Below are 15,301 nucleotides of genomic sequence, written 5' to 3'. Positions count from 1 at the left end.
GGATTACTACCGTATTTCACAGCAACTGATATTCCTGTGAACCGCACTGTGGAACGGGAGCACGTACGGTGAATATTCGCACCACAGGGAATGAGAAGTCATCCTTCACTGTGGTTCTAGCTTGCCATGCTAACTTCCACCCATGGTGATATTCAAAAGGAAGACCTTGCCAAAAGAGACCTTTCCAGCCGGCGTCATCATAAAAGCTAACTCGAAGGGATGGATGGATGAAGAAAAGATGAGCGAGTGGTTAAGGGAAGTTTACGCGAAGAGGCCGGGTGGCTTTTTTCACACAGCTCCGAAGGCGAACACACCTTCACTAAGACGGGCAGACAGCGCCGGACGACATACGCCAACATCTGCCAGTGGATCGTAAATGCCTGGGCAGATAGTTTCGGTCACAACTGTGGTCCGAGCTTTCCGGAAGGCAGGATTCACAGAACTGCTGCACAACAACAGCGACACTGAATCCGATGACTTCGACGAGGCGGAGCCGGCCATTTTTGGATCCCACGCTTGCGCAACTTTTCAATTCGGACACCGAAGACGAAGAATTCGAAGGATTTACGAATGAAGAATAACTTCAGAAGGTGAGCGCTATGTTTATTTTGTGTGTTGTGACATTAACGTTCGAGCAACATTATGTTGCTATTTATTGCTCTACACCATTTTGAATTTTACTATGTTTGTGATTGCACATTTGCGTACATTTTGGGACAGAGTTGTTAGAACGCTGGTTTTCAATATATTATTAAAGTTTGACTGAACTATCTGACTGTTTTTTTGACATTCACTTTAGCGCAGCGTTTTTTTGACATTCACTTTAGCGCAGCGTAGGCGCGGCTTATAGTCCGGGGCGGCTTATTGGTGGACAAAATTATGAAATATGTAATTCATAGAAGGTGCGGCTAATAATCCGGTGCGCCTTATAGTGCGGAAAATACGGTACACGAAATGAGTTGTAGATCTCAATGGATAAAATATTTAGGTATCAACCTTGTCATAAGTTAGATACATTAGAGATGCACTTTTGTTTGGTAATTACATAAGTGTTGCAATGAAATAAATGTTGTTGTTTTTTTTACCCCCAGGCAATCCAGCAGCTTTGTACGACAGGGCTAACCCAGACTGGGCACCAACCCTGAAGCTTTCAGCCAAATTGACACCAAAGAAGTCGGAGAAAAAGAAACAACAATCAACCTACTCAGTTAATAGGTAAAACTTTCTTCTTTTTTATCAAACACCAATACTTATAAATGTATGCATATGTCCTGTTATGTAGACTCCCCTATGTATGCCTCCGACCTTTAATAAGTATATTGACCTTGTACATATACATATACATGAACATCAACATGTGTAGTGTTATAACATCATGATCTATAAGTGCATGGATGTTGAGGTAGTGTTTTATTGTTGATTCTATTTACTCTATTATCAACCTCAATTATTGAGATGGATTTTTGTTTCAAATTTTAAGATACAACAGAGGGAGGCATTTGTGGTCATACGTGAAACTTTGTTTCGGCACTTCGTACGGGTCAACGCCTATGCATTGTGTCTTCTGGTTGTATCTTTCCAACGTCTGGTTGTCCAAGCCTTCTTTATACTTCTTTTTTGCTGGTTTCTCGGCCATTATGCATACGTTTGTGAACGGGTTCGTATATATGAATTTGCTGATGTTGTACCGGTGCGCTTGCCTTTCAAAATGGCGGATCGCGCGGAGCATCATGGGAAATCAGTCGGGCGTGAAAACTATGTATGGACCGACTCAACTGACACTGATTTTATGACCTAGTACAGGGGTCCTCAAGTACAAATCTTGAAGGTCCACAAATGTTTTTTTGAAACAGGCTGGGTCCGTTTATTATCGGTCAAGCTTATATAATAGCAGGAGGTAGGTAGTTTAACATTTTCGTAAAATTAACAAAAATAAAATAAATATCCAATAAAATACATGAAATATTTTCTTTGAAACAAAAATAAATAAGAACTTTGAAAAAATGTGTCCTCTGCATTTGACCCATCCCTTGACCACCCCCTGGGAGGTGAGGGGAGCAGTGGGCAGCAGCGGCGCTGCGCCCGGGAATCATTTTTGGTGATTCAACCCCCAATTCCAACCCTTGATGCTGAGTGCCAAGCAGGGAAGAATGCTGGTATGAGCTTTTAAACATAACCCGTTAACTGCTGCCAATCAAATGGTGAATAAGATACTCTTTAGGGTTCATATGTTTGTAAATCTGACTGTGTTGAAGTCAGTGCCTCACCAGCCATCAACCTCACCGCACGTTACTGCTCTGTTGCTATTTGTTGTTGTGTCATAGATTTAACAAAAATCTTGCTTGATGTTTCATATGGCTTTTTCAGCCTCGTGATTTCTTTTTTTCTTAGCTCTGAATCATGAGGAAATGTCTCTTCAAATTCGCGGTGCTCTTTCAGATAGTGACGTTTCAGATTTTCACTTTTCACCAGAGCAACAGTAGTGTTGCATAGTAGACACATTGGTCTGGTACTTGCAGTAGGTAGGATGAAAACATATTGCTCTGTCCATTCTTCCTTGAAACGTCGGTTTTCCCTGTCCACCTTTCTTTTACCAGTCTGAGCCAACTTGGAGCATGCCATTGTGATTTGATTCACATTCAGTGACTGACGAGTGAACAGTTAGCGAAGTAGCGATACGAGACAACTGTGTGCCTGCAGCGAAAGGTTCCATGCACTGTGCACATGACCCAGGTGGTAACAGCCTATCAGCGCGTCGTTGTGAAAGAGATGACAACCCATACCCCGGAATTAGCCAATCAGAGTGGCGTTCTCTCGCTCTCACTCCGTCTCTCTCTCTTTCTCTCTCTGAGAGAGAGAGAGAGAGAGAGAGAGACGGAGTGAGTGAGACACGAGAAGTGTAAACGAAACGTGGACATATTTGACTAAAAACAACAAAGAACGTTGACTTGCGCTAGCGATAACTCACAGATAAATACAATTATTATATTTTTTTATAATAATTATAATTATAATAATAAAAAAAACTTTTTTTTCTTTTTCTTTTTTTTTTTAACTATAATTCGTGCTGGGTCCGGACGGACACGTCGCTGGGTCCGGACATGGACCGCGGTCCGCCTGTTGAGGATCACTGACCTAGTACATCCATCCATCCATCCATTTTCTACCGCTTATAGTGGTTTCAAATGGGGGTACTTGAAGGTATGCCAAGGGGTACATGAGATTTTTAAAAAATATTCTAAAAATAGCAACAATTCAAAAATCCTTTATCCATCCATCCATTTTCTACCGCTTATTCCCTTTTGGGGTCGCGGGGGGCGCTGGAGCCTATCTCAGCTACAATCGGGCGGAAGGCGGGGTACACCCTGGACAAGTCGCCATCTCATCGCAGGGCCAACACAGATAGACAGACAACATTCACACTCACATTCATTGATAATACTTCAACAAAATATGAATGTAAGTTCATAAACTCAGTGAAGCATAAGCTCAGGTTTGTCACTAAAATGTCTGTCAAAAAGAACTGTGAAAAGAAATGCAATATTCAGTGTTGACAGCTAGATTTTTTGTGGACATGTTCCATAAATATTGATGTTAAAGTTTTTTTGTTTTTTTGTGAAGAAATGTTTAGAATTAAGTTCATGAATCCAGATGGATCTCTAATACAATCCCCAAAGAGGGCACTTTAAGTTGATGATTACTTCTATGTGTAGAAATCTTTATTTATAATTGAATCACTTGTTTATTTTTCAACAAGTTTTTTAGTTATTTTTATATCTTTTTTTTTCCAAATAGTTTAAGAAAGACCACTACAAATGAGCAATATTTTGCACTGTTATACAATTTAATAAATCAGAAACTGATGACATAGTGCTGTATTTTAATTCTTTATCTTTTTTTTTTCAACCAAAAATGCTTTGCTCTGATTAGGGGGTACTTGAATTTTAAAAAAATTCACAGGGGGTACATTGCTGAAAAAAGGTTGAGAACCACTGACCTAGTATATACAATAATATAAACCAAGTCATTGTATTTCATTTAGGATTATTTCATAACTTCATTTAAATAAAAATATATTTTTTGTCTTTTTTAGATACAGTCAATAAATAATGTGAACATGTATCATAACATGGAAATCTAAGAGAACGTGTTGTGAATGAGGATGCTTGTGGACCTGGAAATTATAATTATTATTTTTTTTACACATTTTTATTTAAAAAAAAAACAGTTTTTCCAACGTATTCAATTTTAGACGCTTTCTCTACTTAGTTATTATTTCTCCGGCTGTAGAAAAGAGCCGCTCACAGAGCACAGAGGAGGCGTCAGTGCGACACAGTTCGCGTATCGGTCACGTGACCGAAACAGCTCATGATCGGTCACGTGACTTTCTAAAAGCGGTACGCGCACCGACACAGGGTTTCGCTCTATGAGCTCGACGCATGCGCCAATGCATCGGTGTTGCCGGACCCATCACTAGTGTGCTTATTATTGTCTGGTTATTGTATGTTTATTTGGGACTGTATAGCTCGGCCGTGCCAGCAACTTGAGGGTTGTAGGTTCGATCCCTGCTTCCGCCATCCTAGTTAGGGATGTCCCGATCCAGGTTTTTGCACTTCCGATCCGATACCAATATTGTTTTTGCACTTCCGATCCGATACCGATACTGGCCTATCCGAGCATGTATTAAAGTTTAAAGTTATTTAGCCTACTTAGTTGTCAGAATCATGTTGAAAAAGGTTTTAGTACTCTTGATAACAACTAGCCAGCTGAATTAGGGGAATTTGAATAATACACAATGGTTGGTAACAAGAAACTGACCTGTTTATTCAAGGATAAACACAAAATAGACAAAATTATACATGACAAACAGAAATGGCATCATTGAACTAGGGCTGGGCGATATGGCCTTTTTTAATATTGCGATATTTTAAGGCCATATTGCGATACACAATATATATCTCGATATTTTGCCTTAGCCTTGAATGAACACTTGATTCATATAATCACAGCAGTATGATGATTATATGTGTCTACATTAAAACATTCTTCTTCATACTGCATTAATATATGCTACTTTTAAACTTTCACGCAGAGAAGGAAATCACAACTAAAAAAATCACTATTTTTTTCATACGGTGTTGATGTGGAAATGTTTGCCTCGGCATTTTGATGGTGTGGACGTGTGGCACCAAATGGAGATAAGCGCCTCGACAGATGTTACAATATTTGAACAACGATGACGAAAACTGTTTTCTCTGTCGTGTCCGTGTGTCAAAAATTGTTATGCGCTTATTTTTTTTATTTGATTTTGTGCGTGGCATAGATTTGCCAATTGTACAGGCGCACACCTTAGAGGGAAGTTTGCTCACACGGCTGCGCTAGCATCACAGCTAACGTTAGCCATGCTGCTACCTCTCTGCTCGGGGAGGACGTATACGTATGTGACGTATGACGTGACAGTATGTGACGTATGACGTGACAGTATGTGACGTGTGTAAGAAGGTGCACTTGCTGTCTGTGAGAGGGAGACACAGGAAAGAGTGAGAAGAGCCTGTCGTGTAATGCCAGCAGCTAAAAGCAACTGCGTGAGAATCCACAGACCTGTGGATGTGTTGAAGGTGTGCTGGAAAATGCGGAACAGAAATTGGGGAGCAGCAGCAAAGTGGAATGTATTATTTAAATCGGTGCGTTGGAAAAGACGGACCGGAGTTTGTTTTTTTTTAAACTGGATCTGGATCGGCATTTTCCCATGCCTTGCCGATACGCATTTTTTGGCAAATATCGGCGGCCGATCCGATCCAAATATCGGATCGGGACATCCCTAATCCTAGTCACTGCCGTTGTGTCCTTGGGCAAGACACTTAACCCACCCGCTCCCAGTGCCACCCACACTGGTTTAAATGTAACTTAGATATTGGCTTTCACAATGTAAAGCGCTTTGAGTCACTTGAGAAAAAGCGCTATATAAATATAACTATATTAGTTGTCTCCTCTCACTCTCTCCTAGACTAGAATAATTGGGTAAATAGAGAATAAGTATAGCATCCCCCCAAGGTAATATACAGTCCTTTACAGGCTCCCGTACAACTGGTTTGCAAAAAATATTTTTAACCCAAATAGGTGAAATTAGATCATCACACACGGCACACCAGACTGTATCTCACGGCACACTTGTGTGCCGCAGCACAGTGGTTGAAAAACACTGGTCTATAGGTCCCTAAGATAAATGTATTCATACATTGTTTATGTAGGATATACGCATGTATATATAACCTAATCTTATTTTTTCTTCAATTTAAAAATAGCTGACCATTTTTTTCCCATCTCTGGGATTATATTCCCAGTTTTGATCTCGGACGTCTGGTCACTTATAGCGTATAAGAATATTATATTACTGTTAAGCAAACTATGAAAACATGTCTGTTATCATAGCTACAAGTATGACAAAAAAACGCGGAATATCAAGCATTAGACACGGAATATTCTTCTGAAGAGATTCAAATACAAACGACTTGTAGGGACGTGTGCACGCATTCTTCTTTTTAGCCATAGACTTAGAAAAAATAAAAGTTTTTTATTATCTATAGCAGGGGTGTCAAAAGTGTGGCCCGGAGGCCATTTGCGGCCCACAGCTAATGTTTTAAAATGAAGTGAAGTTAATTATCTTTATATAGCGCTATATAGGCCGGGAGTCGGCAAGTTCTTTAGCGCCGCCCTAGTGGCTCTCTGGAGCTTTTTCAAAGATGTATGAAAAATGGAAAAAGATGAGGGGGGAAAATATATATTGATTGTTTTAGTATGGTTTCTGTAGGGGGACAAACATGACACTAATTATTATAAAGCACACTGTTTATATTAAACATTCGAGTATTTGGTGAGCGCCGTTTTGTCCTACTAATTTTGGCGGTCCTTGAACTCACCTTAGTTTGTTTACATGTATAACTTTCTCTGACTTTCTAAGACGTGTTTTATGCCACTTATTTTTCTGTCTCATTTTCTCCACCAAACTTTGTGCATGAATGCCCAAAGGTGAGTTTTGTTGATGTTATTGACTTGTGTGGAGTGCTAATCAGACATGTGTGGTCACTGCATGACTGCAAGCTAATCAATGCTAACATGCTATTTAGGCTAGCTGTATGTACATATTGCATCATTATGCCTCATTTGTAGCTATATTTGAGCTCATTTAGTTTCCTTTAAGTCCTCTTAATTCAATGTATATCTCATGACACACTATCTGTATGTAATATGGCTTTTTGACAAATTAGTTTTTGTATTTTTGTGTACAGGCCCATGGCACATTCTAACAATACTATTTGTTTTTCTCCCTAAAAATACTATTAAAATAAACGAAAATGTAACAAAAGTGGAATAAAAAAAGCTTACAGGTCAAATGTCATTTAGAAAATGTTGCAATGTTGACGAATAAAACAGAGCTGGGTTTTTTTTCTTTCAAACTGTCATTGTGCAAAACATAATATTGAATCAAAATCAATGTTTTTATGAATTATTGACCTATCCAAGACTCCCATTACTTCACATCAAATATTACACTTTGAAATATATTTCTGGTGGAAGGTTTTGCATATTTTGTGTGTTTGCCATAAAAAAACAGTTTTGTTTGACAAAAAAGGGCGGAAATCAAACAAACAAAAAAACAACATAAAAAAACAAACATTTTGAAATGAGGAATAGATGTCAAGTTGATGTAGACTCCAGAGATTTAAGCGTTAAATATAAAATGTATGTATGCCCTGGCACACCAGTATCATCATTTCATGACCCAAGCAAAACACTTTTTACACTTTTATACTGAAATAAATACACCTACAACTTATTCAATAAAAACTAGCGGCAGCGGTAAAGTTTAGATCCATGAAGGAAAGAAGAAAGTGAATGAATGTTTAGAACTGAATACATTTACATATACATACACATTTGTTTTCTTTTGTATTATCTTTTTTAATGAATTCAGTAACGTTTATGACAGCCTTTTTCCAAAACCCAATATAGAATGTGAGATATAACAGGATAATGCATACATTTGTCATTTGTTTTATTTTCAAAACGCTTACAGAAAAGTGGGACCTCAAAAATGTACTGTGGGACCCCATTTTTATGACTTGATTCTGAACATTCCTAGCACCAACACTGCTGTCAATAGAGGAGAAAAAATGCTTTATTTAAAATTTTCAATTTCGATTTCAGTGTTTTATGCCACTTCAAGTTGTCAAAGAAGTGCTGTGGAAATACAGCCGACGGGATTGCGCAGCAAACAGGAAGCAAGGCCAAAGCGTGTTTTTCGATTGATTGAACCTTTTCTAAGTAGATTGCACAGTACAGTACATATTCCCTACAATTGACCACTAAATGGTAACACCCCAATAAGTTTTTACACTTGTTTAAGTCGGGGTCCACGTTAATCAATTCATGGTAAAAGCGCATGGTGCAGGTGAACAAAAGACTTCTTTCATTAAGGTTTGTGATAAACCATCAAACCGGTTCGTTAAAAGGACTCTACAGTAATATAAAGTGACTTTTTCTGGACATTATAATGAAAGAAATGCTTATTTTTGGGACCGCGATCACCGCGTAATAATTTTTACACAAACACAAACATTTGGTGACGGGCTTGCGCCAAAAAGGATAAAGACTGTTTTTGGAACCTTTTATATTCGCTTGGAAGTGTAAACGTTTTTTGATGTACCAAGTGAAGGATTTCTTTTGATTAAAAGATGACAAATATATTAAGTCACAGGATTTTCCTTAGGGGAACGTTTTTTTTTTTAACATTTCTGTATTTATTTTTATCATAATTGCCAACCTTGAGATCTCCGATTTCGGGGGGCGGGGGGTGATGCGGGGGGCGTGGTTAAGAGGGGAGGAATATATTTACAGCTAGAATTCACCAAGTCAAGTATTTCATATATATATATATATATATATATATATATATATATATATATATATATATATATTATTATATATATATATATATATATATATATATATATATATATATATATATATATATATATATATATATGAAATACTTTACTTAGTATTTCGTCAAGTATTTCTTATATATATATATATATATATATATATATATATATATATATATATATATATATAAGAAATACTTGACGAAATACTAAGTAAAGTATTTCATATATATATATATATATATATATATATATATATATATGAAAGACCCCGACGGGGCTGTCATGGACTAGCTATCCATGATGGCAGGCTCTGTCGCTTAATAAGTAGACAAAGGCCACCCCTCATTGCTACGACACGCCCAAAGAGAAAACAGATAATCAGCACAGAACAAGCAACATCAGCTGAAGGACAAGAGCGCCAAGTATGCAGCTGTGGCTGGTCCAAAATAACATCCATCAGAGGCCTTAAAACACATCAAGGGCGGATGAAGTGCTTGAAGAAAACAAAGCCAGGACCTCGCATTGATCTCTATCTTTTGAGAGAACCCACAGTCCACCGAGCATCAATACCCCAGAGGCTGAAAGTAATTCAAGCACTACATCAGAGATTGTGGAACCAAGCCACTTGCAACCTGCTTTGGAGAAGAACATGCAAGGCCACAGACCTCATGTGAAGTGGCCAAAGTCCAGCAGCAAGAAAGAGTGGGGAATAATTGATGCAGACCTGATCAAGATCCTGGACGGAATCAAAGGAACGGTGGAGAAGAAACTGGAGAAGATGGGAGATCTGATCTACTCCTATGGAGCAGAAAGATTCGGAACACACCTGACAGGGAAAAAGGACATGCCATCAACAACCCCTCCAAAGTCCAGAAGGCAAAAGGAAATCGAACAACTGGTCAAAGAGAGAAGGGTTTTGAGGAAGGCATGGAAGAGAGCCTCACTGGAGGAAAGAGTGGGCATTGACCTCCTGCAAACAGACCTGAAGGGACACCTGGGAAGATTGCGGAGAGCTGAAAACCTCAGGACTCGACGCAAGAGGAAGGAAAGGGCGAGAACATCCTTCTACAAGGACCCTTTCAGATTTGTGAAAGGCCTCTTCACAAAGGAAAAGAGTGGATCACTTAAGGTGCCAAAGAGGGAACTGGCAGACTACTTGAAAACCACTCACACAGACAGTCAAAGATTCAAACAGAGAGAGATACCATCAGACACGCCACCAATACCTCAACCAGAACACCAGCTGGACGACAGTCCCCCAAAGTGGAGCGAGGTTGAGGAAGCAGTGAGGAAATCAAGGGCAGCTTCAGCTCCAAGACCAAATGGAGTTCCATATCAGCTGTACAAAAATTCTCCAAATGTCTTACGCTTTCTGTGGAGGCAGATGAAGGTGATGTGGACGAAGCAAACCATCCCAAAAGTGTGGCGCAGAGCTGGGGGAGTGTTAATCCCAAAGGAAAAAGATGCCTCAAACATTGATCAATTCCGGCAGATCAACCTGGTAAACGTTGAAGGGAAGGTCTTCTTTAGCATCGTTGCTAAAAGGATGACAACGTACCTGAAGCAAAACAACTTGATTGATACATCCGTGCAGAAAGCTGGAATACCTGGTTTCTCAGGCTGCTTGGAGCATACAAGCATGATATGGCACCAAATCCAATCTGCCAAGAGGGAAGGAAGAGACCCGCACGTCTTATTCCTAGACCTAGCCAATGCTTTTGGATCCGTCCCTCATTCTCTCATCTGGACAGCCTTCAACTTCTTCCACATCCCAAATACCATCACAAACCTGGTGAAAAACTACTTCCGTGATCTGCAATTCTGTGTCAAAACAACAGAATACACAACATCATGGCAATCTCTGGAAGTGGGAATAATGGCTGGATGTTCCATCTCCCCTCTAGCCTTCACCATGGCAATGGAAGTGATCATTCGAGCTTCCAAATGGGTTGTGGGTGGAGAACGTCTGAAAGGGGGACAGCGTCTACCTCCCATCCGTGCCTACATGGACGACATGACCACCTTGACCTCAACCGTTGCATGCACTAAACATCTGCTGGGAAAGCTTCATGCCAACATTACATGGACATGGATGAAGTTTAAACCCAGCAAGTCCAGGAGCATATCTATCGTCAAGGGGAAACTCACGGACCAGAGGTTCTACATCGAGGATACTCCCATTCCGTTGGTGTCAGAGCTGCCAGTCAAGAGTCTAGGGCGATTGTACAACGCAAGTCTCAAAGACTCGGACCAGAGCAATCAGCTGAGGGAAGAAACCATCAAAGGCCTTGTCCGCATTGACAAGACCTTACTTCCTGGCAAGTTGAAACTGTGGTGCCTACAGTTTGGATTGCTCCCCCGTTTGATGTGGCCACTAACGGTCTATGAGATCCCCATGTCCAAAGTCGAGAAGCTGGAGAGAACAGTCAGTGCATACATCAAGAAGTGGCTTGGCCTTCCACGGTGCCTCAGTAACATCGGCCTATATGGTCATGTGGTCCTGGGTATGACGTTAAACTACATCCAGGCATGAGATGGGAGGTTGTGTGTGGGGTTAGTGAGTCCTAACTAACGTCTATAAAATGCACACAAAGAACCGTTTGCACCTTCTCTTGTGACTGGCGGGCGGTCAGCGCCATAAAGCTGAGCGGGTCCCTGGGTAATTGGGGCGCGGACAACCAACAGGACAGACTAAGTTCAACAGCCCAGTAAGGCAATTAGTCTAGGAGAAGGATCTCTGATATAAAATACCCCTTCCAACCCGCACCAAGCCAGCGTGGAAGGTGTAGGCTAATAACCAGCATGAAAAGTACGCCAAGAAGACGGCCCCCAGTCCCCAGCAGTTCCAGAGGGAACAGTGCAGTGGCAGGGAGCAGCTAGAGATCGTTCACTATGGCAGAAACATGCTGAGGCTTTCGTCCAGCAGTGGACTGAACGGCTGATGATGATGATATGGTCATGGTGCCCTGGAACTGCCCATCTCTAGCCTCACGGAGGAGTTTAAATGCACCAAAGTAAAGCTGAGCATGACACTGACTGAGTCTCAAAATGAAGTGATCCGAGCGGTTGCTCCCAGACTGACAACCGGGAGGAAATGGTTCCCATCTGAGGCCGTGCAACAAGCCAAATCTGCTCTCAGGCATGGAGACATAGTGGGACCAGTGCAGCACGGAAGAGGTGGGTTTGGACTTGGGGCTAGTCGACCCACATGGCACAAGACAACATCAGCTCAGAGGAGAAAGCTGGTGGTTGATCAGGTTCGACAACAAGAGGAGACAGACAGATGTGCAACAGTAGTGGCACAGTCCAAACAGGGACAGTGGACTGGCTGGGAAAACCTGGAGCATCGTAAGCTCACATGGGAGGATCTGTGGGAAATGGAAGGGAGCCAAATCAGCTTCATCATCAGAGCCACCTACGATGTTCTTCCCACACCCAAGAACTTAAACCAATGGTTTGGAGAAGATCCTTCTTGTGCACTCTGTCAAACCCCTGCAACACTCAGTCACATCCTCACCGGCTGCAAAATCAGTTTGTCTCAAGGCCGCTACACCTGGAGGCACAACCAGGTCTTGAGACAACTGGCGATCACCTTGGAGGAAAGGAGAAATAACAACAAGGCCCTCCCTCCCCCAATCCCTAGTCACTCAATCACCACTCAGTTTGTAAGAGCAGGACAACTCCCACCAAAACCATCTGCAAGAGTGGAGGCAACCCTTCTGGACTCTGCCCGGGACTGGAAAATGCAGGTTGACTTGGACCACAAACTCATCTTTCCGCCTGAAATCATTACAACCAGCTTCAGGCCGGACCTGGTCTTGTGGTCAACCTTCCAGAAGATTGTGTTCATTGTTGAACTAACTGTACCAATGGGAAGCAGCAGTTGGTGAAGCATATGAGCGCAAACAACTGAGGTATGCGGACATAGCAGCCGAGGCAGAGCAGCGCGGCTGGCGTGCCCAAGTGCTTCCAGTTGAAGTCGGGTGCAGAGGCTTCGTTGCTACGTCCACAACCAAGCTCCTCAAAGGAATGGGATTGAGAGGTCAGGCCTTCCGGCGGGCTGTCAAATCGCTGTCGGATGCAGCTGAACAAAGTAGCAGATAGATATGGTTCAAGAGAAAGGACCCAAACTGGGCTGCTAAATGACATCTAGGGGTAAAGGCAGAGGGGGGCACACCTGGGACGCCAGATGTCGCCGTTGAGCCCTCCGGAGGTGTCGTGGGCCTATCAACGAAACACCAATGAAGGAGGGTGCCCACCTGAAGACCCCAGTGAAGCTTTTGCCCCTAACCCCCCACTCAACACTAACTGCTGATTAATCTGAGGGATTGTACTATCTAGTCCTACGAGCTCAACTATAAGAAATACTTGACTTTCAGTGAATTCTAGCTATAAATATATATTTATTTTATTATATATATATATATATATATAAAATAAATACTTGAATTTCAGTGTTCATTTATTTATACATATACACACACATAACACTCATCTACTCATTGTTGAGTTAAGGGTTGAATTGTCCATCCTTGTTCTATTCTGTCACTATTTTTCGAACCATGCTGAACACCCTCTCTGATGATGCATTGCTGTGTGGCACGCACAAAAGTGCTTTCATCAAATGCACTAGATGGCAGTATTGTCCTGTTTCAGAGTGTCACAACATTGCTGTTTAGGCAGACGAACTGCTTTACGGTAGACAAAAACGTGACTGCTGTTGTTGTGTGTTGTTGCCGCGGAGGAGGTTAATGAAACTGCCTAACAATAAACCCACATAAGAAACCAAGAACTCGCCCTCCATCATTCTACAGTTATAACGTGATTGGGCAGGTACGCTGTTTATATTGTGGGTTAGCGGATTCAGGTCCGCATGGACCTGAGTCCACCTGAATTTCGGGTGATTTTCGGGAGAAAATTTGTCCCGGGAGGTTTTCGGGAGAGGCGCTGAATTTCGGGAGTCTCCCGGAAAATCCGGGAGGGTTGGCAAGTATGATTTTTATAAACCTTCATCTATAATATGCAACGTTTACACACAAACAACTAAATAATTATAATCAAAACAAGCACAGAAACAGTACAAACAACAGTACAAAACAGTGCCAGGGTGTTGTAAACTCAATAAAGCAACTAAAGTAGAATGCCAAAATACAAACCCTGTTTCCATATGAGTTGGGAAATTGTGTTAGATGTAAATATAAACGGAATACAATGATTTGCAAATCCTTTTCAACCCATATTCAGTTGAATATGCTACAAAGACAACATATTTGATGGTCAAACTGATAAACCTTTTTTTTGCAAATAATTAACTTGGAATTTCATGGCTGCAACACGTGCCAAAGTAGTTGGGACAGGGCATGTTCACCACTGTGTTACATGGCCTTTCCTTTTAACAACACTCAGTAAACGTTTGGGAACTGAGGAGACACATTTTTTAAGCTTCTCAAGTGGAATTCTTTCCCATTCTTGCTTGATGTACAGCTTAAGTTGTTCAACAGTCCGGGGGTCTCCGTTGTGCTATTTTAGGCTTCATAATGCGCCACACATTTTCAATGGGAGACAGGTCTGGACTACAGGCAGGCCAGTCTAGTACCCGCACTCTTTCACTATGAAGCCACGTTGATGTAAAGAATTCCACTTCAAAAACGTGTCTCTTCAGTTCCTGTTGTTAAAAGGAAAGGCCATGTAACACACTGGTAAAAATGCCCCCGTGACAACTTTTTTGCAATGTGTTGCTGCCATTAAATTCTAAGTTCATGATTATTTACAAAAGCAAATTTAGTTGCTCAGTTCGAAGATGAAATGTTTTGTCTTCGCAGTCTATTCAATTGAATATAAGTTGAAAAGGATTTGCAAATCATTGTATTCTCTTTTTATTTACCATTTACACAACGTGACAACTTCACTTGTTTTGCGTTTTGTATTATTGCATGAAGGTGTGCTGTTATTTGACACACTTTCACATTGCACAGCAGGGGAGAAGATAGGTGTTAATCATAAAAGAACTGACTGAGTCCATATTAAACATTAATGGCATTGCACATGTGGATCTTTTCTTATTAGTTTCACAGTGCGACACAAACTATCACACCTGCTTCACAATCTTATGAGTTTATTGCTGCTTACAGGGAATTGTGACATGATTTCTCATATTGGAGACTGCTGCTGCTCGTGTGTTCGCGCCCAAAATGGACTACAAATGAGTGTTAAGGCCACGTTGAAAAGATAAAAAAACAAGTTTAAGTACATGGTTCATTTCTTTTGAGAAAAAAAGTCATATTTTCCAGAAAACATTATGATCTTGAGAAAAAAAGTCCTTTTATAAGTTGTAATGAATTTTGTCCTGTGAT

Source organism: Nerophis lumbriciformis, linkage group LG03 (genome assembly GCF_033978685.3).
Source record: "Nerophis lumbriciformis linkage group LG03, RoL_Nlum_v2.1, whole genome shotgun sequence".
NCBI lineage: Eukaryota > Metazoa > Chordata > Actinopteri > Syngnathiformes > Syngnathidae > Nerophis > Nerophis lumbriciformis.
This window is presented reverse-complemented; position numbering follows the sequence as displayed.